Source organism: Cydia splendana, chromosome 4, assembly GCF_910591565.1.
Source record: "Cydia splendana chromosome 4, ilCydSple1.2, whole genome shotgun sequence".
NCBI classification, from domain to species: domain Eukaryota; kingdom Metazoa; phylum Arthropoda; class Insecta; order Lepidoptera; family Tortricidae; genus Cydia; species Cydia splendana.
This window is the reverse complement of record NC_085963.1, coordinates 22,392,563-22,420,319: the sequence shown is the minus strand read 5'-3', so window position 1 is coordinate 22,420,319 and position 27,757 is coordinate 22,392,563. Positions and strand designations below refer to the sequence as shown.

Below are 27,757 nucleotides of genomic sequence, written 5' to 3'. Positions count from 1 at the left end.
CCTCGCCTTCACTACTGACATGGACCGATACGTCCGTGCATTACAGGTAATGCACAAATACAAATAGTTTGACGGTGCATGTCATGTAATGCACGGACGGTAACGCCCTCTACGCAGGGTTTTGCGTAATATTGCCTATTTCCTGCCTCAAACTACAGTGTGACAGAAACCAGTAGAAAATAAATGAGGGCGCCACTTTCTACGTTACTATCCCTTTTTTGACGTAAAATGCTTAAACATGGCAACAATTTAGTATTGAATATTTATAGTTCCAGTTTATTTAATTTCTACTATTTTATGTCGCACTATACCCAAAGGCACTAACTACTGAAATAATACAATAGTACTCTTTGTATATATATTTTTTATAATAAACTGAACGGGCATTGGCTCTAGTCACACCTGATGGAAAGTGAAAACAGAGCCTAAGATGATGGAGCTTACCGGCTCAGTAAGTAATAGCCTATTCACTCTTGCTTTAAAGAGACCGAGGTCAAATTTCCCAGGAAACTCAGATGACGGAAGCGCATTCCATTCCTTAATCGTCCTTACCAAAAAAGATGAGGCAAATCGTTTTGTGCGGACAAATGGAATATTAACAACGAACGGGTGCATTCGCTCCTCGCGCCTGGACGTCCGGAAAGGGAAAGCTGGGATCAGGTCGTGCAATTCTTTTGCGCACTCCCTAGAAACACCGATAGACATGTAACTCGTTGGCGATGATATGAACAAGACTTTGTAACTTTGATTTGACAGCCATCGCCAAAAAGTATATGAGCCCGGCGCTCTATCGAGTCCAGGGCTGCCAGCTGATACTTGGCGGAACCGTCCCATAGGTTGCAGCAGTATTCCATGCACGAAGGGACCTATGCTTGGTGCCGCCTCACCTTAAATATTAGGACATCAAGTTTCTTGGCAGCAGTCCTGAACTCAATAGTCGACCCGAAATTTAGGTTGGATTATTATTGTTCTAATACAAAGGCCGCAATGAGATCATAGAAATGATCATATATATGGAACCCTATTTGATAGCAATCCTACAATTATGATCATACACGCCAAATTTGTTAAAATTGTGTGTGGTACTATACAGCACGTCCACGGATGATTTTATTATTTCTTTTGCGGTACATATTCATGAAAAGAAATGTACTTTTATGTACTTATGTTTTTAAAAAATGTACTCGCACGGTTTTGGCATAGCGACATACAGGTCGTGGTCGTGCTGGGTAGATACTGCCTGGCACGACCACACTATATTTATGGTTAATTTAATGTCAAATGAATACAAAACAAATGTACTCAAATTGTACTATGTACAAGCACATCAAAATGTGACAGTCATACTGCAAAAATCGCTGTCATGATTAAATAAGAGCACCGTGAACAAAGTTTTGTACGGTGCTCTAAAAAGGTGAACCTGAGGGCTGATTTAGACGGCGCGCGAACTCGCATGCGACTTTCATTAAATTTTTTTTGATCGGCTGGTTGAAATAACTAAAATCTCATGAGAGTTCGCGCGCGCATAATGTCTAAATGTGGGATCATCAATGTAAAGGGACCTTATTGTCGATGGCGTTTACGCCGCACTGCGACGAGCAGCGTTGTATTTGTATCGGAGCATCGTTTATAATGGCGGAAACGATGCCACCAGCCGATCAAAAAAAATATAATGAAAGTCGCATGCGAGTTCGCGCGCCGTCTAAATCAGCCCTTAGGTTCACCTTTTTTTATCATGACAGCGATTTTTGCAGTATGACTGTCACATTTTGATGTGCTTGTAGATAGTACAATTTGAGTACATTTGTTTTGTATTCATTTGACATTAAATTAACCATAAATATAGTGTGGTCGTGCCAGGCAGTATCTACCCAGCACGACCACGACCTGTATGTCGCTATGCCAAAACCGTGCGAGTACATTTTTTTAAAACATAAGTACATAAAAGTACATTTCTTTTCATGAATATGTACCGCAAAAGAAATAATAAAATCATCCGTGGACGTGCTGTATAGTACCACACAAAATTGTTGTTATTACACCATCATCTGTAAATATGTAGTTAGTTAATAAATTTGTGTGTATGCCTACTAACATTCGTTGAAAGATTAAAATTAAAATGACGAAATTGATCCTTTGTTGGTCTTAAATCAATTTAATTTAATTTTTAATCATAGGGTAATTAAATAACAACAATTTTAACAAATATGGCGTGTATGATCATGATTGTAAAATTGCTTTCAAATAGGATCCCATATTATATTAATATGATCATTTATATGATAGTTTAATTAATTGCCTTGTATTTTTTAGAAATCATAATTGCCCCAATGAGGGTGCCATTGGACGGTCGACGCAGTCTTAACTAATAACATCTTATTGACATACATTCTTACATATCAAACGAGAAAGAATAAACATTTTTTTTAATAGGTAGGTAGGTAGGTAGGTAGATAGGTATACCTTTCATTGACGTGGCTGCTATAGTCTTCAGGATTTGATTTGCCGTGTGATCATCGCTTTCCGGTTGCAACTTGATGCCATCGAGGAATGTCCATAGTATATATATGAAAAAAAAAATTATAATACCATTCATTGTATGACAATACCTTCTACTACTAGAGGGCATTCCGGGAGTGGGCAGTCAACGTTAAAAAATGTTCAAACGCTGGAAAGTGCAGGGGTCAAAATGTCCATACGGAACCGGCTGTCTATGCAACTAGACGTAACTAGAAGGAGCCCCGCTTCGCGGGGCTCCTATTTCTCGGCGGTTTGCCCTTCGGGCATCTGAAGCTACCTAACGAACCTAACCTACCTACTTTTTGCCACATAGACAGCCGGTTCCGTATGGACATTTTGACCCCTGCACTTTCCAGCATTTTAACATTTTTCACGTTGACTGCCCACTCCCGGAACGCTAGAGGGCACCTTTAACCTTCTTTTGGCAGTGATAATAATATATCCTTACAAAAATAGGTTAGGTGTCTAATTGTGTATCAACGATATTTTCAGTGGCTCATCTCTGTAGCTTACTGTTATATATATACTAGCTTTTGCCCGCGACTTCGTCAGCGTGGAATTATTAATTTAGGTAGGTAGCTATTATTTTATTCAATCAGTTAAAGGGTGATTTCTTGAATGAAAATAACCCTTTGTCGTTCCCCGGGAGTCAAACTATCTCTATTCTATGGTGTACTTTCGTTTGGGCCAAATACCTTTTGCCAAATTTCACTTCCCAACAAACTTATCGCAATAGTTTCATTTCCCAAAGGAACCTTTAGCAAAGTTACATTTCGCATATAATTTATTTGGTCAAATTATCACTTGGCATGATTTTACTTTGTCAAATGTTGTTAGGACAAAAAATTATTTAGCAAACGATTTTTATTGGCTAATATTATATTCCAAAAAAGTCGTTAAGTGGGTTAGGTTAGGTTTACAGAAACGAAATGCTACTAGAAAAGTGGGTTTGTTTAGGTTCGAACTGCGATCCTCACAGAACCGAACTGCTATCAGAGAAGTGGGTTAGGTTAGGCTAGAACTAAGACCCTTACAGAAACGAAATGCTACTAGAAAAGTGGGTGGTTTTACCTCCTTTTCTACATAGTGCACCATCTACAATAATCTTTCACCGGCCCCCATAGAAATCGGTATTTTTTTTCTTAAAAATTATAATGTTTATGGTTCAACTAATCACATCCGTAGGGGGAAGCGGGGCAGCTTGGTACACCTTTTTTTGAAATCGATTTTAGGCCTCAAAATGAACTCTAAACACTTTGATACATTACATGGGACACTTAGATACATCGTTTTGGGGTACTTTGGCACGTGAATCAAAGTGCCCCGTAAGTGTTTCAAACTGCCCCGCAGAGCACACTTTACAGATCAACTCAGTTAGCTGACCAGTAGTAAACTTTTTAAACATTACAAAACGTCTATTAAGTGCGGTGCTATTAGAACATACTACAGTTATGTCAAAAATGCATTTAATTCGGTCGACCGCGGTGCTCTATTAGCAGAAGTAAAAAAAGAGCTACCAGAACTTTACAAATACATTTGGCAATGCTACGGAGCACCTTCAAAATTACTTTTTGGAAATGATATTATCTTGTCAAGTATGGGCTGCCAACAGGGAGATCCGCTTGGGCCTGCCATTTTTAGTTTGGTCATTCACCCCATCATCTCTAGTCTAAATTCAAAATTCAATTGTTGGTACTTAGATGACGGCTCCCTTGGCGGAGACGCACTAACCGTACTACAAGATATACAATCTATCATAGATAAATTTTCGAAAATCGGGCTTGCATTAAATTTCACTAAATGCGAAATTTTTATTCCAGATCACGTTCCATTGAATACAAAAATAGATATACTAACAAATTTTAACGCAGTTTTACCTAATATTTCCGTTCATTCAAAAACATCCCTCACCCTTTTAGGCTCACCAATTTTTGACGAATCAATCGCACCCGTCATTAACTGTAAAATGTATGTATTTACTCCGCAGTTGCCCAATTTGGAAATTTCCGTCCATCCTGTCTTCCATAGACTCCTCCCTTCAGGCAAGCCTTTCCAAAACACTGAACATTCATCTCGACAATAGTTCATGGACCCAAGCGGTTCTACCCATAAGGCTGGGTGGACTGGGCGTTCGCACTTCGGCCAGTTTGGCTCTACCCGCGTTCCTGTCCTCAGTATACGGCTCGCTATCTCTCGTCGGTATTATTTTAAACCTTCCTCAGATACCTGACGATGATATAGCGAATCTAAGTGAGGCCAGGGAGGCCTGGTGTGAGTCGTGTCCGGGTGAGGACATCCCAGTCGCCCGTCACATTCAGCGGGCTTGGGACTCCCCTCCCTTAAAAGCAGCTCATACCACACTTCTTCAGGATAGTCCGGACGACTTCGAACGTGCCTGAATTCTAGCCGTATCAGCCCCCGAGTCGGGCCATTGGCTACGAGCACTCCCTTCCCGTCAAATAGGCACCGTTTTTGACCCAAGTAACTTGAGAATAGCTATATGCTTAAGGCTTGGGTCCAAAATATGTGTCCCTCACACTTGCGCCTGTGGCAAAAACGTCGATCAGCTGGGCCGACATGGCCTTTCATGCCCCAAAAGCGCCGGCCGCCTATTTCGCCACGGTACCATCAATGATTTGGTCCGTCGGTCGCTTGCCACCGCGTCTGTGCCTGCGATTCTCGAACCCGCGGGCATAGCGAGGGACGATGGCAGGCGCCCCGACGGGGCCACATTGGTGCCGTGGAACTAGGTAGGGCCCTGGTGTGGGACGCAACGTGCGTAGATACCTTCGCACAGTCCCATATCCAGGCGACCCACACCCAGGCCGGCGGCGCGGCTGACCAGGCCCAGGTTCTCAAGCGCCGCAAATATTCGTCCTTACTTAAGGACTACGAGTTTGCGGCGCTCGCGGTAGAGACACTGGGCCCTTGGTCAGCCGACATGCAGGCCTTTGTGAGGGCCCTGTCGGGGCGGCTGATTGACGCCACAGGGGACCCCAGAGCTGGCGCGTATTTCTCGCAACGAATCGCCCTGGCGGTTCAGCGAGGAAACGCCGCCAGCGTAATGGGTACCATGCCACAGGCGGACCTGCTAGAGGGGGTATTCTTTTTATAATTAGGTTTTTATTTTATAGGTAAGTTTCTTTTATTTTAGTTTTAATTTTAATTTCTTTGTAGTTTTAGTTTGTTTTAATAAGTTATTTTATATTCAATATGTTACATTCGTAAGTTAAAGTTAATTATGTTTGTCATGTTGGTATATAGTTATTTCGGCGTTTTTTTACACGAAGTAAAATAAAAAGTGCTGACAACCAGTTATTAAGCAGGTGCACTAAAACTACAAAAAAATGAAATCAGTGTCAGTTTTTTACAAAAAGCTACTTTGGTTGTTTTAACTTTTCTTTGTCATTTTTTTTTCTCTTTGTACGTTCGCACTATTCAGTAAAAAAAAATTCACAACAAAAAAACTGGCAGGGGCACTTAGATACACTAGAGGGGCACTTTGACATGTTCAAAACTGCCCCAATCTTTATTGTACCAAAGTACCCCAATGGTCAAATAAATGAAAAATAATTTATTAAAAATATACTATTAAGTATTAAGTACTTTAAAATAATAAGCTTACTCTATTACTGAATAAACGTACTAAGCGCTCATTATGATGTTCATCCGGTAAAGTCTAAAATTTCGCACCACAACTCGATAAAAAAATCATAATTTATTTACTATGCGACCGCGGAAACACGTTTTCACGCACTAAGCGGTAACGGCTGGCAGGAGAGATGTGCCGAAGCTGGTACCTCAATCACACATACAAAGCCACGTTTTAGTGTTGCAGAAGGTGAACATAAGTTTTTAGTTAAGGAATTAGTGTGGGTGTTCAAAACTGCCCCTTGTGCCTATCTGCCCCGCTTCCCCCTATGCGTAAAACATAACCAAAATGATAAAAATACCAAGGTCGGGATTAAGTATTTCAAATAAAACAAAAATAAAAATATCTATTGGTATGTAAACTGTATGCCATGCAATGTTATGCTTATTTGACTAAATAATACTTGGTAAAATGAAACTTGTCCAAGTAATTATTTGCTAAACAATAACTTGCCAAAAAAGACTATCGCTAACTGAAAAATTGCGATAAGTTGTTTTGCCAAACATTTTTTTGGGAAATGATAATTTGGGAAACATAGTTTGGGATGTGATACTTTGGGAAACGTTTTTGGCCCATTCGTTAGTAAACCCTATTCTATAAGTACCCAACTAAATCGTGCACCAGCGCCGGTACTACACCGCGCGGGCGGGACAGTTCCTATTGACAAAGTTTGATGTGCAGTTGGTGTTAAGTCCCCATACAAAACACCACCCCTTTAAGGGATGATTTCTGGAATAAAAACTATCCTATGTCCTTCCTCGGGACTCAAACAATCTCTATACCAAATTTCAAATAAATCGGTTCAGCGGCTTAAGCGTGAAGAGGTAACAGACAGACAGACAGCCACACTTTCGCCTTTATAATATTAGTATGGATGGATATGCACTAGTTCAAGGACGTGTAAGGGCCATTTTATTTAAAGTTGTCCCATACACTTTCTTTTTCATATTTGGGATTTTTTATGTTATTTCTACTCAGAATCATGAGCTTTTTTTGATCGTAATAGGAGAAAAAAAGTGTCCCGAAATTCCCATAAAATTTTCGATCTTTACATTCCGTGACTGCCATACAAAGTCTATGAAAAATGGTACCGGAATGGAAATAAAAACCTTGGCACACTTTTTTTCTTCTATTAGGATAGAAAGAGCTCGTGATTCTGAGTAGAAATAACATAAAATTTCCCATATTAAAAAAAAAGTGTAGGGGACAACTTTAAATAAAATGACCCGTAAGCGATAAGATAGAGATTCCGTGTCGGTAAAAGAGATAGATAGGTATATTAATAGTTGATCGCTGGCTGTTCACATTGCACGAGGACTCTCTTTAAAGTACTATGCCTTATGGGAAACAGTCGAAGAGATAGCTCAGATCCGGAAACCGCTACCAACTTTTAGTATGTTGTTGCGCATGGTATTGGGTCTCCAAAACTGCCGGGAGACAGCGGCGCCGGCCATCTACTTCAGGCCTTCAGCGGAATGATATCATCAAAATGACTCCCGTCTCGTTGCGAATATTGCATATTGCACCCAAACTATGCATGGCACATACACGTGTGGGGTATTAAATGAAAGCTAATGAAATATTCTATACTTCATTTATACAGTGTGTACCAAAATATACAACAGTTTAAGAGCTATTTACAAAATAAACAAAATGAGGTAAAAAAATATTCGATTATTTGGATTTTATAACCAAACCAAAAGTCGGACGTTAAAGAAATGTACCACAACATTAAAGATGACATCTCAAGGCATACACTGATATCAAAAAATTCCAAATTTGACCAAATATGTGGAAATTATGAAATGAAATGTATTATAAGTCACCTAAACATTGTTTGCAGAAAAAAAAATGGTTTAAGAGCTATAAACACAGGAATACCATTTTTTATGAAAAAAGTAGGTGTATATCGATTTTATAGCTAAACCACAGAATAAATGTGTCGCTTAACTTCAAACTCGGGTAAATCCATTCGACCCTCTCAGCAAATATCTACCCTATTACCTTTTCTTAATACCAAAATCGCATAATCTGACAGATGGATTTACCCGAGTTTGAACTTAAACGACTCAAATAATAGTACTATCGTACAGAAAGGAAACTTCCTACAAAACCGAAGTTTGACAGCGGTTCAGGGTCGAATCATGCTATCCCTTTCTAATATATGGCACTATCTCTTTCTGCTATTTAGGGTTGTCAAAATTCAAGTGATTATCTTATCTGTGGTCGTGCATGCAAAAGGAAGTCAAGTGGTGCCAACCCTAATAATTGCTCGGAGCAATGCTGAGCCGAGCGGAGCCGAGTTTGGCCGAAGTCAGGAGTTTCGCACCCCTGGCTAAACTAAAAACGTTAATAAAATGTTGCGTATAATATTAAAGAAACCAGTTATTCAACTATACATTACAATTTAAATTTTAAATTTCCGATAAAAACTGTGAAAGTTGTAGAAAAAAAACTAAAGCGCGCCAACAATTCTATTATTTTTGTATTTGTATTTGTACAATTCTATCTTAATGCGCTCTTATTATGCAAAGAATTGTTCTAATTATCGAGTATTAAATGAAAGGACATTACATAAAATACATGAAAACGACATTTTCGACTGGAATCTTCTTCGAGCAACACGGAAGGGAGGCGGCATTCGCACTATTTCCCCTCTGCCGAGGTACAAGATTAGCGCGTCAATCTAATCTAGCGCGGGTAATAAAACTAGTTGCACTTGGATTTTTCACTAGACCGAGTCCAGACGCGCGCGTGAACACTGCTGCACAAAAATGCCTGTTTGCTCGGTTATTTGTTATAAAATGAGGTCGGGGACATCAAATTTACAAAAAGAAAGTGTTACATTTCACATGTAATATTTTTTTTTACATATCATACGTTGAATTACATTCAAACACAATTATTATATTTTAGTCTCATGTAATTGTTGGATTTATCGATTTTGCTCGCTCAGTACAAATTGCGGATCGGTCGAGCGACAAATCCGACTTCTCATCTCTCAGAATACAATAACATACTTCAAAGAAAATGTGTTAGTGTGCGTGTTGTGACACTTGTCACTCGTCCGTACACAAAAAGAGATCGAGGTTTGCAAGATTTGTCTTTGATGTGTGTCATTTTCTATGTATTTGTGTCGTCATTACAGATTGGATTTTGTATGTAAGTGTGTGAGAAGTGCGACTGTGTGCACCTTTCCCCCCGCGAAAAATGGCAGGAAGATTTCTACGGTGAGATATCGCTTGGGCCCCTCCCTTCCGATGTGTCGGAAGCCGGTGTTGCTCGAAGGGAATCTTAATTTATAAATTGAATTTGCTTGTTAAACAAGCAAACGAACTGTACCTTCCTCCTTTGATAGTTGGTTAAAATGTGGCTTTTGTCACCTGGGCTACAAACACGAATGAATTGACACCTCATTTATTAAATAAGTTCAGTAGTTTCATGTAAACAGTACATGCACGCATAGACAGCAAATTCTGCCGTAGTCGAGCAAAAGATTAAAATTAATTAGACCTTTATTATCATTGCCTGGCACTACAAATATAAACTATAAACTCTGTGCGGAAAGAGAAGAGTCGTGGAACATAAGGGAATCAATACATTCTATGAGTCGTCTCTCTCCGCACAGACTCTAAGAGAAATAAAAAGCAGTAGGTAGTACATAATTTCTCTAACATTGAAACCCTCAGGCCATAGAGTAACTGTTAGGGGCTTAGCGGGCGTCGCCTCTATGAGTTAGCAAGATGCCTTATGGAGGTTTCAAATGACCAGAGGGCTGACCTGTATGTATTTCAGAGGATCAGAGGGAAAATACTGCCAGCCTTCACAGCCTTGAAGCCCTTGCAACACTCAAGATTCCACTTTTCGAACTACTCGCTACGCTCGTAGTTAAAATTTGCTTCTATAAAAGGCTAATCGAGGCTGAATGAAGTAGATGGTCGGCGCCGCTGTTTCCCGGCAGTTTTCGAGACCCAATGCCATGTCCAACAACATACTAAAAGTTGGTAGCGGTTTCCGAATCTGAACTAAATTCCCATAAGGCAGTGCACTATTACACTCTTTACTCGCAGCGATAAAAGCTGTCAACGATAAAATCGCTCAGCATTAGGTACTCGCGAAGCGATGTTCGCTTGGCGGTCGGAGAGACCATGCAACTAGAAAAAATAGTCGTATTGTTTTACCACATCTATATCGATATTACTAACGAACCTCTGTAACTCGAAAAAAAGAAACTGTATTTCTACGTTTCTATAATTACCTGCCTAACACGAATTTTTAATGCGTTTTTAAGACGAACAAAAACCTATAAGAACCTCTCTAAGTCGATGCCCTCTATAAGACGAAACCTCGTTAACACGAAGTTTTTGGCGTTTCCCTTGAGATCCGTGCTATCGAGGTTCCATTGTACTTCTATTCTGTGACTAAGGTTACAATACTTAATTCACGAAGGCTGATATTTCCTTGTAGACCTTATTAACCTTAAATACAGTGTTTAAAACGTCAAACTCGTATTCGACCACTCGCTTTATAGCCGGGCGACAAAACTATCAGAAGTAAGTACCAGAACTATACTCGCTTCTCGCTGCTCGCGCGCCAAGTCATTTCTTATTTTGTAGCTCCAATCGCTTCTCGCTCATCGTTCTTGGTGAAACCAGTGCCAGTCCATTGAACCTTAAAAAATAATATATTATATTTACATTTATAACAGGAGGTACTATAAATATACCAATTATTTTACACTACTGAAAACTGCAACTAAAACGTTCGATATGTTTCGGAAATGTTTGGGCACAGTCATTTATAAGGTCAAACATGCCTCCCATCACCCATCCAATTAAATGAAATGTTCCGTATGGTGTATGTATAACTGTATACAGGTGTATAAAGACGGGCCAATAACAACTGCTTTGTAGGTATCTATTGTTTTATGTTTGAAGATTCTCTACCTAAACCTACGTAAAATTGACACCAACTACGCCATTTTTGGTACTAGCGTCCCGCCCCGGCTCCGCACGGGTTACACAATACCTTAACAAATTATACACCTAAATCTTCCTCAAGAATCACTCCGTTGATAAGTGAAAACCGCATGAAAATTCGATCCGTAGTTTTTGGGTCTATCGCGAACAGACACACAAACAGACGCGGCGGGGGACTTTGTTTTATAAGGTGGAGTGATTATATACTCGCTGTGGCCAAGGCTTTGCCCGTGTGGAATTTGGTCAATGTCTCTTCCTTCGTCTCTCCCCACCCGGGAGGATATAAATAATAAATAATTAAAAGCCTAAGCCCAAACACCTATTAAATACTTGTCATGGACAAGTTCCCTACACACACAATTAGGTTGCTTTGTTTCATCACAGAGTTCCTATGGCCACCTGCTGTCTCCATCATCAGATCAGTTCGACAGTACCATAATATTATTGTATTGTCATCAGAACTACATACAGCTGCCAATTTTCATGACGCTACGATCCTTGGAAGATGGTTAAATTAGTTACCTTAGATTCCATTACATAGTTAGTTACATACAGGTCGACCTAATAAAAGCTTTTAAAAAAAATACTATCATCATTCAGGCCTTTAACATCTTGACAGATGATTTATGCAGCGTCTGTAAGCGAGGAACAATGTCTCTCGTGGCTGTATAAGCCAATGCGGGACCGGCATTTGCGACTGCATTTGTGGCAGTTGAAGCTGGGAGCCATGTCGGCATCATCAGGTGGATTGTGCCTCTTTACGCGTTTTCGGGAAATGTTTCATGAAACCATTCTTTGTCGTGGAAAAAATATACTATAAGTACCTGTATATAAAAGATTTGAAAATCTTTGGACATACCTACTGTACAGTAAATAATAATCGTATTTACTTTATTCCTCTTCAACTCGATACCTCCACCCTTTCCCGAGATAAAGGGTCTTGACATACAGACGGACGGACGGACAGACGGACGGATGGACAGACGGAAAGACAGATAGACACACGGACGGACGGACTCACAGACGGACAGACGGACAGACGGACAGACGGACGGACGGAAAACGAATTGATCCTTAAAGAGTCCCGTTTTTTCCTTTTGAGGTACCGGACCCTAAAAAATTACTTCTGCTTATCATAGCACTCTTCCTTTGGACATACTGTATACCTAGTAAATAATAATACTCGTATTTACTTTATTCCTCTTCAACTCGATACCTCCACCCGTTCCCGAGATCAAGGGTCTTGACAGACGGACGGACGGACGGACGGACGGATACACGGATAGACGGACGGATAGACCCACCGACAGGCGGACGGACAACGAAGTGATACCTAAAGGGTCCCGTTTTTTCATATCTGTAGTTAATGCAAATGCTCTATTTGTCAAAGTAAATAAAATCTCTTCACACGATCAGGGTTTTGGGGGACAAAAACATGGAAATAACTTGGGTGCGCATGTTTTGGATAGATAACGAAATCCTAAAATACAGGCGGATAACACAAACAACCTACACCATATCATATTTAAGCAAATACCTTAATTAGTACATTTTATGTTGTTATGTTACTCTTGCGTAGGTATTTATTCATACTTTAGTAGCTTTCTATAAATAAGATCACTATTTTTTCTCTTGACATGTTTATTTTACTATTCGAAAAACATGACAGCGTCAAATATTTAAAAGTCGAAAAAAGTATATAATTACGTAAAAAGGCTTAAGATAATAGGGGATATTACTGCAATGTTCTGCCGCCAGAGTGCAGCACTACCGACTCAGTAAATTCATAGACTAACTTATACATACTGTGCCTTAATTAAACTGTTTTTGACAAGTTTTCACAGACATTAAAATATGACATTGATGCATCAAGGCGGTTTGTTAACAAGGGCTTACGGGTAAACGCGAAAATCGAAATTTAGTTATCTGCCTCTTTATCGCTCGAATCCTCGAATATGCAAGAGTGATAGAGAGATTAGATAACGAAATTTCGATTTTCTTGTTTCGCGGTAGGCCATGTGATTGACGTGACGTGTGATGTGTCAATGTGGTTTGTTTACTGTATGTGCCACAAAGGTGCCACCTACGCAGAGCTTTGCCTAATATTCCCTATTAAGAAAAAACCGGACAAGTGCGAGTCGGACTCGCCCACCGAGGGTTCCGTACTTTTTAGTATTTCTTGTTATAGCGGCAACAGAAATACATCATCTGTGAAAATTTCAACTGCCTAGCTATCACGGTTCATGAGATACAGCCTGGTGACAGACGGGCGGACGGACGGACAGCGGAGTCTTAGTAAAGGGTCCCGTTTTTACCCTTTGGGTACGGAACCCTAAAAAAAGTAAAACCGACTTCAAGCCTTCATCAGCAGTTCCACTTTATCAAATGGCACTTTGTAACTGTAAATGCTTAGTTATTTAGTTGATGAAAATACAAAACTCGCTGTATGTATGCTTATAAGGTTTGAGGAGTTCCCTCAATCCCTCATGGAACCTATCATCAGACTAAACCTTGATAAAAATGTTCTTTATAAATCTTACGGGCTTAGTAAACTTAACCAAGAGTACAAATCGCCAAAGTGAACTATGCATCGTTAAAGAGTTCCGTTTTAATCATCGTCAGCAGTTCCATTTCGTTAATTGTCACTTTAACTGATATAAATAAAAACTGAATGTAAATACCTACTTGCTTTATTGATGAAAACACAAAAAACGCTATATGTATGCCTATAAGATTCGAAGAGTTCCGTGGATTCCTCATGGATCCCATCATCAGAACTGGGATAAAAACGGGACCAACTTGGAACTATGTATATACTTCCAAACAAAAAACTAATTTTCCAAATCGGTTCACCACCACCAACCGGTTGAACTTGTAACCTAAGTAGAGGTTTACAAAATTAAATATACTTAAGGTCACTGTAGGCAAGACCGGCATATTTTTTTTTCACTTTGGAGTGATCTAGTTCCGTTAATTATTAACCTACATTAACGCTTGTAATCGCATACGATGAAGTATTTAATAACTAGTAGTTCGCCCCGAACTGAGAAATCGCGGTTAACCAAAAATTATATAGCGATTGACTTTGTTGCACCTACTTAGGTACTCGTATAGTGACATAAAATAATAGAAAATAAATGAGGGCGCCAGTTTCTACGTAACTGTCACATTTTTGACGTAAAATGCTTACACATGGCAACAATTTAGTATGGACATTTTTGAGTTCCATTTTATTTAATTTCTACTATTTTATGTCGCACTATAGGCGGCAACTGACAGATTTAAGCAAAGAGTAGTATGTATAATATAGTTGGTCAAGCAGATCTTGTCAGTAGAAAAAGGCGGCAAATTTGAAAAATGTAGGCGCGAAGGGATATCGTCCGATACAAAATTTGAATTTCACGCCTTTTTCTACTGACAAGATTTGCTTGACCATCTATATATAGAACAAAATTTGAAAAATGTAGGCGCGAAGGGATATCGTCTGATACAAAATTTGAATTTCACGCCTTTTTCTACTGACAAGATTTGCTTGACCGTCTATATACAGGGTGACCTTAGCCATTGGACAAACCCTGCTATCCCACGTAGGGTTACTTCTCAGAAATGCTCTAACGGTTATTATTATTTTAATCATGGTCTAATAAAACATGGTCTTCTATTCTCAGAGTGACACGGGCCTACGTCACAATAACATTGCCACTTTATTTCAACATAACATGTTACATGGGTACATCATAGCTATGGTTAATACGTTAAAATATTTCTTTATAATTTTATAATTTTCATTTATAATGTATTTTATCTTAAATTTTACAATAACACGTCAATTTTAATTATTCGTTAGCAATATCTTCCGATTCACGAAAGAAATTTCAGACGTTCGGGTAATTCTGTTTACATTACTGGCAAAACAGGATAGCGCTGTCACATTTGACAATTCGGATCTAGATAACTTCATGCCCTGACCGTCATCCTTGTCGAACGCGTGTTAATTGTTATTAATCATTGGCAGTGCTTTTGGCATTTTTTTTGAAAATGTGCGACAATGATGACATTTGTCAAAAGTCAGAATCTTATTAATGTCATACTTAAATAAAAAAGATAATCAAAACGGTCCAAGAAGGTTTTATACTATTTATTACCTCAGGAGCTATTAACACAGAGGTTGCTCCAAAGTAAAAAAATTGTAATTTGTTAATTTATTCGTAACCGCTACACCGATTGTTATGATACTTTGTATACTGGTTCTATATACCCTGATGCATATGTACATTTCGGCTCTGTCCAATGGCTAGGGACACCCTGTATAGGACAAAGAGACCTTCTCGTGGAACTTTTTTGCATCAATTTTGAAGCGCCATCTGTAATTCTTAACCAGAAACATCAACGTCAATATCAGGGGTGAAGGGGCATAAATAGCGTCTAAGGACCTATGTTGCGAACGTAAAAAACTTCGACTTTGAAGAAAGGCTTCAGGATATTTATTAATACACGAAAACAGGTACTTTTAACTTGACTGTTGATGTAAATAAAATACCTATCATACACGGCTGGAATAACACACAATTGACCACGAAACACAATTGAACGCAGCACAGGTTGTGAATCTACCCGCCCTGATTTTTTCTGAATTTTCTGATAATAAAGTTCTCAGCAACTGTGATGGCGTATGAAAACTTTGTTTCTTTTAACATTGTAAAACTGAAAGTATTTTTATTTATATGAATTATGTCGTAGTACAGACTATAAATACGGTGTTATAATATTTTGAGTTTTATTCGACAAAGTTGTTTTTTTGTGACAATTGCCTCCATGGCAAGTATGGCAACGCGATAAATAATCTGTTCTATCAGATGTTTATTTGTTTGTTTCATGCCCTGGATACAAGACTTTTAAGACGTTCTGACGAAATAAAGTGAAGCCATATTAACAAAAAAAAGTTTAGCGTTAAGTAATATAGATGGCGCTATTTTTTCGAATAAAGGGCTTTGTATACGGCTGTCCCTCCCCTGGACTTAAGTCACCACCATAGAGATAAAAATAAACTGTATCTGTGCTAACCTGAAACATTTCCTGTCAAATGTCAAATACTTATGTTTATTTTATTTTTATCTTGCTAATTATTCCATAATGGTAAATTTAAAAACGATATTATAAAAGTGTAAACCAAGCACTTTCATTTGATACTAAACTCGACCATGTTTCTTGCAATTAAAATGACCAGAATAGCAAGACCTCTTACAAACAGCTTTTTGGCGATCTAAGCTCTTCTAGCTCAATAACCCCTTGATCGGGCCTGCTCATAATTTAATGACTAAAATATAATGCCCTCGACTACACGTTTACCTAATTTCATTTAAATTAGAACAAATTTACTTAAGTTATTGAGTATCAAACTATCTTCTGCCAGTTCAGCTTAAAAACATCGAAATGCCAGGACGTAGCCAGCCGCGTGTTCAAAGTCGAATGTAAGTACTTCGCTTCGCTCGCTCGTTCGATTAATAGTTTAGCTTTAGTGACAGATCATTTCAAACACAAATTAAGCAAAAACAATAGTTTTTTTTTTAATTTGGCGAGTAGACGGACTTCCCGTGCAGTTTAAGGGAAGTCCGTCTAGTAATGATATCAGCCAATCTATGGGTGCGTATATTATGTTCGTAGTCAAATTCCTAAAAGGAACGAATCAAGACAATGAAAAGTGTACTTTAAACTTGTTAATATGGGGTGTAGATTAGAAATAAACACCATTTTTCTAATACAAAGGCAAGTCGCCCATATACTACGAAAATGGGGTGGTAAACTTTTTTTGGCAAATAATTACACGTAGGTAATTATTTTTTTGATTTCCGAAATAAAGGATCAATAGTCATTTAAACTGAATTTCAATCGTTTCTTTTAATTTACTGAGATCAAAATTTAATAAAGTACCTAACACCATGCGAAAAGGATTCAGGCATCAACTCGTCACACCAAAATTTTGTTATAACCTGTCACACCGCCAAAAGCGAAATTATTTGATTCAATTCGTCACAAGTAAATTGAGTTCTCAAAAAAAAGTCACATCATCAGCATCATCACAAAAACGTCAGCGTCAGTCATTAAGTCACATCATAGTTTTGTAGCTATTGGTCACACGGCAAATCTGTTCCTATTCGTCATCCCGTCAAACAGTTCTAACTGGTCACAAGCAGGACTGAAAGGCCGTCGTGCGCAGTGATCGATTCTAACCTATGCCTAACCAGGCCTATGTTTCAACCCTCCCCAATTTATCGATATCGATAAAATACGCAAGCATGTAGCATACTACACTATTTAAGTCTGTTACAGGGCTCGGAAACCGTTCTCAACGCTCAAACCGGTTTCGTTCATTTGCCCGGGAACGAAATGGATTTCGTTTCCGTTTGCGGTTACCGGTTAAAGAACTGTTCTTTTGAAATAACGGTTTACACTAATTACGTTCTCGTTTCGTTCTTGAGGAACGAAATAAACCGGTTAAATTGAAAACGTCGCAGCAAGATAAAATGAGTATTATTATTTGTAACCGGCAGAATATCAGTGCTTTCCTCGAAAAAGCGAAGCGTATCGCTGCGTAGGAATCCTTTTGCGTCCTGCAGTACGCTGTGTGCGCCGAAATATGTGTTTTTTGTTTATTGTTTTTTTATTACTTTTCTACTTATTAATTAATTAGTGCATGTTTGTTACATGTTTTTCCTGTTTGTTAATAAATAATAGTTTCAGATGTTTTATTTTATAATTTTATTTAATATTTTTTTTTATAGCAGCTTTAGAATGATTATATTGATTATAGAAGAAGGTATTATTAATTATTTTTATTATTGATTAAAATCAACCAATTATTTATTTATACAAGAAAACTAATCAGTTTCATATTTGCCACCATCAATTAGCCCATCTGCTTGAAAATTAAAAAAAAAACCGGCCAAGTGCGAGTCAGACTCGCGTTGCAAGGGTTCCGTTCGTACATTAGAAATGTAACATTACACAATTTTTAACAATGTATTTTTTATGTGAAACGTGAGTGAAAAACCCGTAGGGTCGGATCAAAAACGAAGTAATTAAGTCCGACTCACGCTGGACTGCACATTTCTAATAGATTTTCCTGTCATCTAATAGGTAAAGAACTATTTTATGAATTTTTTCAAAAGTTTAGACCCAGTAGTGTCGGAGATAAAGGGAGGAATGGTCAGTTTTTGCCTATTTACTTGAATAACTTCTAAAATGTTTATCCTAAAATTATAAAAAAAATATATTTGGATTCTCACAACTTTTATTTGATACATATCAACACGATTTAGTTTGAACTTTTTTATTTTTAAATTTTCTCATTGACCCCCTAAAAGTGGCCCCCATGTTTAGTTAAGGTATCATAGTGGTTATCCGGGTCAAGGTCCGGGTCCGAGTCCGAGTCCGAGTCCGGGTCCGAGTCCGGGTCTGAGTGCGAGTCCGAGGCCGGGTCCGAGTCCGGGTCCGAGTCCGGGTCCGAGTCCAAGTCCGGGTTCAAGTCCGGGTCCGAGTGCGGTTCCGACTCCGAGTCCGAGTCATGGTCCGGTTCCGAGTCCGGGTCTGAGTTCGGTTCCGAGTCCGGGTTCGTGTCCGGGTCCGAGTCCGGGTCCGAGTTCGGTTCCGAGTCCGAGTCCGGGTCCGAGTCCGAGTCCGGGTCCGAGTTCGGGTCCGAGTCCGGGTCCGAGTCCGATTCCGAGCTCGGGTCTGAGTCCGAGTCCGGGTCCGAGTCCAAGTCCGGGTTCAAGTCCGGGTCCGAGTGCGGTTCCGACTCCGAGTCCGAGTCATGGTCCGGTTCCGAGTCCGGGTCCGAGTTCGGTTCCGAGTCCGGGTTCGTGTCCGGTTCCGAGTCCGGGTCCGAGTTCGGTTCCGAGTCCGAGTCCGGGTCCGAGTCCGGGTCCGAGTCCGAGTTCGGGTCCGAGTCCGGGTCCGAGTCCGGTTCCGAGCTCGGGTCTGAGTCCGAGTCCGAGGCCGGGTCCGAGTCCGGGGTCCGAGTCCGGGTCCGAGTCCAAGTCCGGGTTCAAGTCCGGGTCCGAGTGCGGTTCCGACTCCGAGTCCGAGTCATGGTCCGGTTCCGAGTCCGGGTCCGAGTTCGGTTCCGAGTCCGGGTTCGTGTCCGGGTCCGAGTCCGGGTCCGAGTTCGGTTCCGAGTCCGAGTCCGGGTCCGAGTCCGGGTCCGAGCCCGAGTCCGGGTCCGAGTTCGGGTCCGAGTCCGGGTCCGAGTCCGGTTCCGAGCTCGGGTCTGAGTCCGAGTCCGAGGCCGGGTCCGAGTCCGGGTCCGAGTCCAAGTCCGAGTTCAAGTCCGGGTCCGAGTGCGGTTCCGACTCCGAGTCCGAGTCATGGTCCGGTTCCGGGTCCGTGTCCGGGTCCGAGTCCGGGTCCGAGTCCGGGTCCGGGTCCAAGTCCGGGGTCCGAGTCCGGGTCCGAATCCGGATCCGAGTCCAGGTCCGGGTCCAGGTCCGAACCGGATCCGGGTATGAGTCCGGTTCTGGTTTCGCGTCCGGGTCGCAGTCCAAGTCAAAATCGAAATTCGAAATCACCAAACGTGAACTATGCGTCGTTAAAGAGTTCTGTTCTAGTCATCATCAGCAGTTCCACTTCATCAAATGCGACAGTTTTTAATGAAAATGCTCGATTTTCTGATGTAAATACAAAAATCTCTATACGCATGCCGAGTCCGAGTCCGAGTCCGAGTCCGGGTCCGAGTCCGGGTCTGAGTCCGAGTCCGAGGCCGGGTCCGAGTCCGGGTCCGAGTTCGGTTCCGAGTCCGAGTCCGGGTCCGAGTTCGGGTCCGAGTCCGGGTCCGAGTCCGGTTCCGAGCTCGGGTCTGAGTCCGAGTCCGAGGCCGGGTCCGAGTCCGGGTCCGAGTCCGGGTCCGAGTCCAAGTCCGGGTTCAAGTCCGGGTCCGAGTGCGGTTCCGACTCCGAGTCCGAGTCATGGTCCGGTTCCGAGTCCAGGTCCGAGTTCGGTTCCGAGTCCGGGTTCGTGTCCGGGTCCGAGTCCGGGTCCGAGTTCGGTTCCGAGTCCGAGTCCGGGTCCGAGTCCGGGTCCGAGTCCAAGTCCGGGTCCGAGTTCGGGTCCGAGTCCGGGTCCGGGTCCGAGTCCGGTTCCGAGCTCGGGTCTGAGTCCGAGTCCGGGTCCGAGTCCAAGTCCGGTTTCAAGTCCGGGTCCGAGTGCGGTTCCGACTCCGAGTCCGAGTCATGGTCCGGTTCCGGGTCCGTGTCCGGGTCCGAGTCCGGGTCCGAGTCCGGGTCCGAGTCCGGGTCCGAGTACGGGGTCCGAGTCCGGGTCCGAATCCGGATCCGAGTCCAGGTCCGGGTCCAGGTCCGAACCGGATCCGGGTATGAGTCCGGTTCTGGTTTCGCGTCCGGGTCGCAGTCCAAGTCAAAATCGAAATTCGAAATCACCAAACGTGAACTATGCGTCGTTAAAGAGTTCTGTTCTAGTCATCATCAGCAGTTCCACTTCATCAAATGCGACAGTTTTTAATGAAAATGCTTGATTTTCTGATGTAAATACAAAAATCTCTATACGCATGCCTTTAAGATTTGAAGAGTTCCCTCGATTCCTCATGGATCCCGTCATCAGAACTCGAGCTTGACAAAAATGTGGCTTAAAAACTTAACTTGCTTAACAAACATAACGAAGACGACAAATCGCCAAACGTGAACTATGCGTCGTTGAAGAGTTCCGTTCTGATCATCATCAGCAGTTCCACTTCATCAAATGTCACTTTTTTGGATGTATATGCTTATTTTGTTGATAAAAACCCAAAAATCACTATATGTATGCCCTTAAGATTTGAGGAGTTCCCTCGATTCCTCATGGATCCCATCATCAGAACTGGGTTTTGACAAAAACGGGACCAATCTGTATGCATATACGTACAATCATAAAATAATTTTCAAAATCGGTCCAGTAATTAATAAGTAATGACGGAGATATGGAGTAACAAACATTAAAAAAAACATACAATCGAATTGATAACCTCCTCCTTTGGGATTTGGAACTCGGTTAAAAAGGATTAACAAAATTCAAAATGAATATCTATAGACAATAAATAATTTGCACGCCAGCGTGTCAGCATTGTTTGCTTAATTACGTCCACCAACATTTCATATTCTTTTTAATTTGCATACAAAATGCAAGGAGGAGAGGAGGAGAAGCTGATAATACAATTCAGAGCGTTATATCCTTTCAGACTAGGATTATCAAAAAATGTGTACCCACTTATTTTACTCACAGTTGTCAGAATCGAAATTATCGGTCTCTTCTTCATTGAAAAATGGTTGACTGTCCGGAATATATTTACAACTTTGTGAATCCATTTTAAATGTAACAAAACACCACCAACACCAACAGTCAAAACTCACACGCCCAAAAAGTATAAATAAGAAAAACTGGGCAAGTGCGAGTCGGACTCGCGCACCAAGGGTTCCGTACAATAATGCAAAAAAAAAAAAAACGAAAAAAAAATGCAAAAAAAAACGGTTACCCATTCAAGTACTGACCACGCCCGACGTTGCTTAACTTTGGTCAAAAATCACGTTTGTTGTATGGGAGCCCCATTTAAATCTTTATTTTATTCTGTTTTTAGTATTTGTTGTTATAGCGGCAACAGAAATACATCATCTGTGAAAATTTCAACTGTCTAGCTATCACGGTTCGTGAGATACAGCCTGGTGACAGACAGACGGACGGACGGACGGACGGACGGACGGACGGTCGGACGGACGGACGGACAGCGAAGTCTTAGTAATAGTTTTACCCTTTGGGTACGGAACCCTAAAAATAAACAATTCAGTCAGCAAGCAGCACCGTCAAGTCAACATCGAGATCGAGTACTTAGAGCGGGTAGCCGGATAATGTATTAATATTGTAGACGGCTGAGATTAACCGGTATTATATCGATCCTCGAGAACGAAAACATTTGGTTCTCTCAACTAACCGGTTAGAAGAGAGAACTAAATTTTAAAGTTCGCGTTCCATCAATTAACCGGTTTATTAATGAACGAAATAATATAACGGTTTATGAACGATATTAACCGGTATATCAATACCGGTTCCGAGCCCTGGACTCTGTTATGTTGGTACTATTGTTCTTTGACAGTTCTTTGTCGTACATGTTGGTATGGTTGGAGAACCAAACTCACACACAGACTGACAAAAACTGATTCCAGTCGCTAGTATGGAAGTCCCGTCTCTTAAAACGTAGTGATTAGGTATCTCTTTGATGTTGACGGGCTTGCCTTGTAGACGGACTTGCCCACAGTGACCTTCCCTTCATTATCTTATAGTTTTGAGTAAAATTGCTGTGACATATTATGGACAGACAGACAGATGCATGACGAAACTGTTAGTGTTCCGTTTTTGCCATTATTGCTACGGAACCCTAAACTTACAGTGCTTAGTAAATTTCAACTACCTATTATCGACAAACAAAATATTTTTCCCAATAAGTATGTAGTTTATTTTTTGTAACTGTTAGACAATTCGTGTAATGAGCTTAATAGTAAATATTTACTTACTCTTTTTTTTTACTTTGAGAGCGCACCACCGACATTCTTAGTGGTGAACGTATTCGCTGTGGCCGAAAACGTGTTTGTAGATGATTGATTATCTTAAATCGCTACTTTAAAATTTTGTTACATTCCCACAGCCATCGGAAATTTCTTCTCTTTTATTTAAACTTTAGATTTTCACGCGTTCCTGAAACTGAAAAAATCTGTACACATGAACACTGAAGAACGTGGGATTGATGGAAGAAAATAATGCCAAAACCTGACAAACTGAAATCTAAATTTGTACAATGTAGCAAAATGCATTGGGCACTACAGTTTGTTGATGGCTAACTACCTATATTCCATAATATAAATATCCAGAGAGGAAAATGGGGACTACGTTTGTATGGAGAACCGGTCATCCCCTTTCCTCTTAATAACTTAATATGCTTCGGCACATGATTACACATATTTATATATGTAGGTACGTGCATTGTATTTCCATATCTTCCAAGCGGAAAGCCAGACGGTGCTTGCTGGATATTGGTTTCTGAAATCTTCGAAAGAGTCTTGGGTCATATGGAAATAAAGCTCATTGTATAATATTCTCCTTTTTCTGAACGTGTCCACCAAAGTGGATGTTCGTCCCATTACCTAGAGCATTACCAGAAGCATATAGGTATAAAGGCCAGCGCAAACCGGCGGAGCGCAGCGCAGATCACCGAGGAGGATTTACGCCGCGCAGCGCTCACCGGCGAGGTGAAATCCCCCGCGATATCGCGAGCGCGCACAGCCCAAGCGCTGGCGGCCGGCGCACCAGAGAGCACTTCGGCGCAGGCCGGGAAATGCCGCGGCATGCCGCCGCGTGTACTCTATCACAAGGGATTAGTGACTAATATGCACGAGTTCTCCCCCGTCGTCCCGGCGCTACTCCGGCGCACGCCGCGGGAGGCCTCGGCGCATGCCGGGGGATGCCGCGGCATGCCGGCGCCTACCGCCGCGGTATCCTCTAACGTGCTCCTCGATGCCACGGAGTAACAATCCTCCGTGATGCTCCGAAGTCGGCCTCAAAGCATTTAAATTTATACCTGAAGGTAATTGAAATAGGGAAGAAAATACATTGATAATTTTAAAGTGATCTGCGCTGCGCTCCGCCGGTTTGCGCCTCTACGGGCCCCCAGGTTTCTACGGGCTCTGGTCGTGGTAGGTGCAGCATGCGTGGGCCAGGCAAGCCGAGTGAATTATGTACCTATTTTACCTTAACTTTGTTCACCTGTGTATCCTTTCCAAGATAATCATCTTTTTTAAGATGTAACCCGTATAATTGGTATATCATTTTACGTACAACGTATCAGCATTGCGATACAGCGAGGAAATGCCGCCAGCATCCTGGGTACAATGCCTCAAGGGCCTATTTTAGATTTAAGCTAGTTATTAATTTAGTTTAGTAGTACCACTGTATATATATTGTATGTAAATAAATGATTCTATAATAAATGATACTTTACATATTCAGCATTTTTTTCTTGGATATTAAATTCTTTACTTCGATTGACGTGTTTATTATTTTCGTTACTATGACAGCGTTAATATTAAAAAAAAAAATTATAACGTGAAGGTTGAGTACGCAGGTGATAGTACAGTGACATTAGAACTCACACAAGCAAGAACCACCAACGACGATTTAAATGAATATCATAAACATTTAAATACTAACTTTTTGGCGTTTATCGTGCGTACTTCGTCTTTGCGGAAAAATTACCACAAACAATGGGCCTACCGTGAAACACAAAATTCCAAATTTTGTTAACTGCCTCTCTATCACTCTTGCATATCCGAGCGATAGAGTGGCAGATAAAGAAATTTCGATTTTCGGGTTTCGCCGCAAGCCCTCTGTAAACAAACCGCCTTGATCCATCAATGTTATATAGTTGGTCAAACCAATTTATCAGTCAGTAAGAACCGGGAAAACTATAGTCGTCCTTTTCTTTTGGATGCTAGTACTAGTGTAATGTGTAAGACAAAGATAGTATGATTGTCTCTGTATACGATTGAAATGAGACAGTCCTTTGAAAAAACTATATTTATTCGGAACATCTGTGAAAACTTGATTACTTATGTATGCAAATTTTCAGCTTCATTGAACATCCGGGAAGTGGGTCTTTAGGTTTGATTGTTACAAACAGACAACGGGACGGGTGAAAGTGAAACTACATAAAAACTTGTAAAAATGTGGCTTTTAGTTCAATTTAGTCCAATTTCTATTGGAATTTCTGATGAAAACGTCCTTATTGCACTTGAAGCATAAAGACGTTGCCCTTATTTTATGGAAAGCCACAAATAACAACCAATTCGAGCCTACTAGGTGGCAAAATACGAGTAGGTTAAATACACGAGTCTAATCAAATAAGGATTTAACTATTTAGCCAAATATTCTTTATTGTGTTATCCCGGCATAATTGCCACGGCTCATAAGAGAGAGCCTGGGGTCTACTTGACAACTAATCCCAATAATGGGCGTAGGCACCAGTTTTTACGAAAGCGACTGCCTTCTGACCTTCCAACCCAGAGGGTAAACTAGGCCTTATTGAGATCTAGGCTTTATTGTGCCAAAGTTACCTACTCGTAAGTCTCGTAACACAAACAATAAGTTTCACAGAACAAAATTACTTACATATAGGTACCTAAACAAGTAAACATATTACTTTTCTAATAAAAGGACTGAAGTGTAGTGCTGCGAAGACGGTATTTTAATGATATATGGATATTATACATGGTAAAAGAAGTAGGCATATTTTGCGTGGTCTGACGCACCTGGCCGGTGTTTCCCGATTTTCTGTCAATGTCTGTGAAGACCTTTCTTCACAAAATACCTAAAATGAATAATAAGTAAAGTTTTAAATTAATCTAAAACTCTCCAGTTTGCTATTCATTCAAACTGAGAAAATCCAAATTTCTAAGTCGGTATACGACCGGTGTCTTATATGCCATTGAAAATTCAACATTAATAACAACTAATTAGGCATAGCGTCCAATGTAGAGTATGGCACAGGCACTAGTTCTTACGAATTTTACCTGAATTTATTAATCAAAGGAGCTGATGTAAAAGTGAGTTGGGAAAGTTGGCAGCTAGTCGCCGAAGCTCCGGTTTCCTCGAGATTAGCCCCTAAGCCTGCACCTAACATACCCTGGCTCATGGCTTAGGGCTTTTAGCTTGCTGTTGTGACAATTAAAAATTTTATAAAAGAAAGCTAGTCTAACAACAAAATAAATGCTTATTTTCAGGCATTCTTCACTATCTCTCCCTGCCATCTAACCCAGAGGGGAAAAATATATACCTTATAGTAGCTACTCCGTCTTCCTCGTGATATTTTACTTCACCGAAAAGCAATCGGTTAAGATAGTTACAACAAGTTCATTGTTAATAATAGCCGGGGTTAGGACCCACGACCATTGGTTTACAAATCAAACTTTTTACCTATATCATTTGTAAGTATGTTTATAATAAATCTGTTTTCTTTTTGCCATTTTGGAGTATATGTATTGCTTTATGATATTTGTCAATTATTTTTTTAATCGTAGACAATTGTCACAGTCATGTTCGTTTTCATGATAGATCTACACCCACGCAACCACACGCAACTGCATGTCATGTTCTTGCGGTTTATTTTTATAACGCCAAGATGCTAACTCCATCTTGCGTCCAGTAGAAGAATCAAAATATTGTAGAAAAATAAGAATGCAGTTTACTCTATGCCGTAGGATCCCCTTTTGAATGTCATAAATCCAAATATGGCGGCCATACCCATCGACAAAAAAGTCTAGTGATGATGTGATTTCATTGACAGTTACGATCGCACGCTGTCAAATGCAACAACTTGCGATCCATTGCGATCCTAACTAGAGCTGGGACACGTTGGCAAAATGCGTACCAAAAGTACGTTTCTATGAAAATACCAGTTTTACGTGTACCACCCCAAATAGGCAATTTAAGTGTTTACCGTACTTAAGCGTCTTACAAATAAGGGTTATTTATGCAAATATCGACTTTTCATTAGTAGGGATCCGACGTATCGTGACGTTTTGAGTCAAGGCCATTAATCAAATGACATATTAACAATGTAAAAATTATTTCCATTATTTTTTGATCCAACAGATACCCGTACGACTGTCAGTTAACAAAAAAATATTTTACTTAAAGTAAAGGTAAGAATGGAGGTACGAGGTGTTGGCAACTTCATATTTGTTATATTTTGAAAATTAAAGTCCGTGCTTTTAAATACTCGACAAACAAAAAGTCGTCCATTAAGAAAAACCTGTCCCAAAAACTATTTCAGTACAACGCCCCACCTCTAGTGAGGATATAGTTCACTGACAGATGGCAAGTGTACGCAATTCGACAAGTGACGAATTATCCGCGTCAACTGGATATTCCATCGAAACGTCAAATGTGCCTTCTGGAATTGGCCCCCTGACTTCGGTCAAACTCGGCTCCGCTCGGCTCAGCATTGCTCCGAGCAATTATTAGGGTTGGCACCACTTGACTTCCTTTTGCGTACACGACCACAGATAAGATAATCACTTGATTTTTGACAACCCTAAATAGCCGAAAGGGATAGTGCCATATATTAGAAAGAGACAGCATGATTCGACCCTGAACCGCTGTCAAACTTCGTTTTTGTAGGAAGTTTCCTTTCTGTACGGCAGTACTATTAATTATTCTGTGGTACTACCTAGGGTAGGGGCGGTATCCCGAACGAAAGTAACGAAACAAATCCAACCGTTTATCGAATGACTATAAAAACACTCTGTATCTTTAGGTACTTAAATAAAAGTAAACAAATAATTTGTACGTGTGTTCGGGTAGTTATAACATTTATTGTTTAACCAACCAAATACAAAACGACCTGGATCTGTCACTGAACTGACTGACTTTAACTTTAACCTACATTGTATGAAAATCGAACCACCTTAAGAAGCCAATTGAGGGTAGATTTTGTTTACTCTTTTTTATATGCCTAAAGATACAGACTATAGTATCAGATTTACCCGCAATGTAGACTTGAATATTAGAGTATTTA

At 40.6% G+C, this 27,757-nt stretch overlaps 1 long non-coding RNA gene across 2 annotated transcripts; it reads right to left on the bottom strand.

The window, feature by feature from the left end:
* Positions 1-352: 352 nt before the first annotated feature.
* On the bottom strand, positions 353-24,218 carry LOC134790235 (uncharacterized). 2 transcript variants are annotated; one of them, XR_010144168.1, is made up of 5 exons: positions 23,950-24,218; positions 22,704-22,890; positions 10,734-10,843; positions 2,464-2,533; positions 353-685 (listed from the first exon to the last, which is right to left on the bottom strand). It is a non-coding gene; the product is annotated as an uncharacterized LOC134790235 (long non-coding RNA). The 2 variants fall into 2 exon arrangements; XR_010144167.1 differs by lacking the exons at positions 22,704-22,890; positions 23,950-24,218 and adding an exon at positions 12,689-12,814.
* Positions 24,219-27,757: the final 3,539 nt, after the last annotated feature.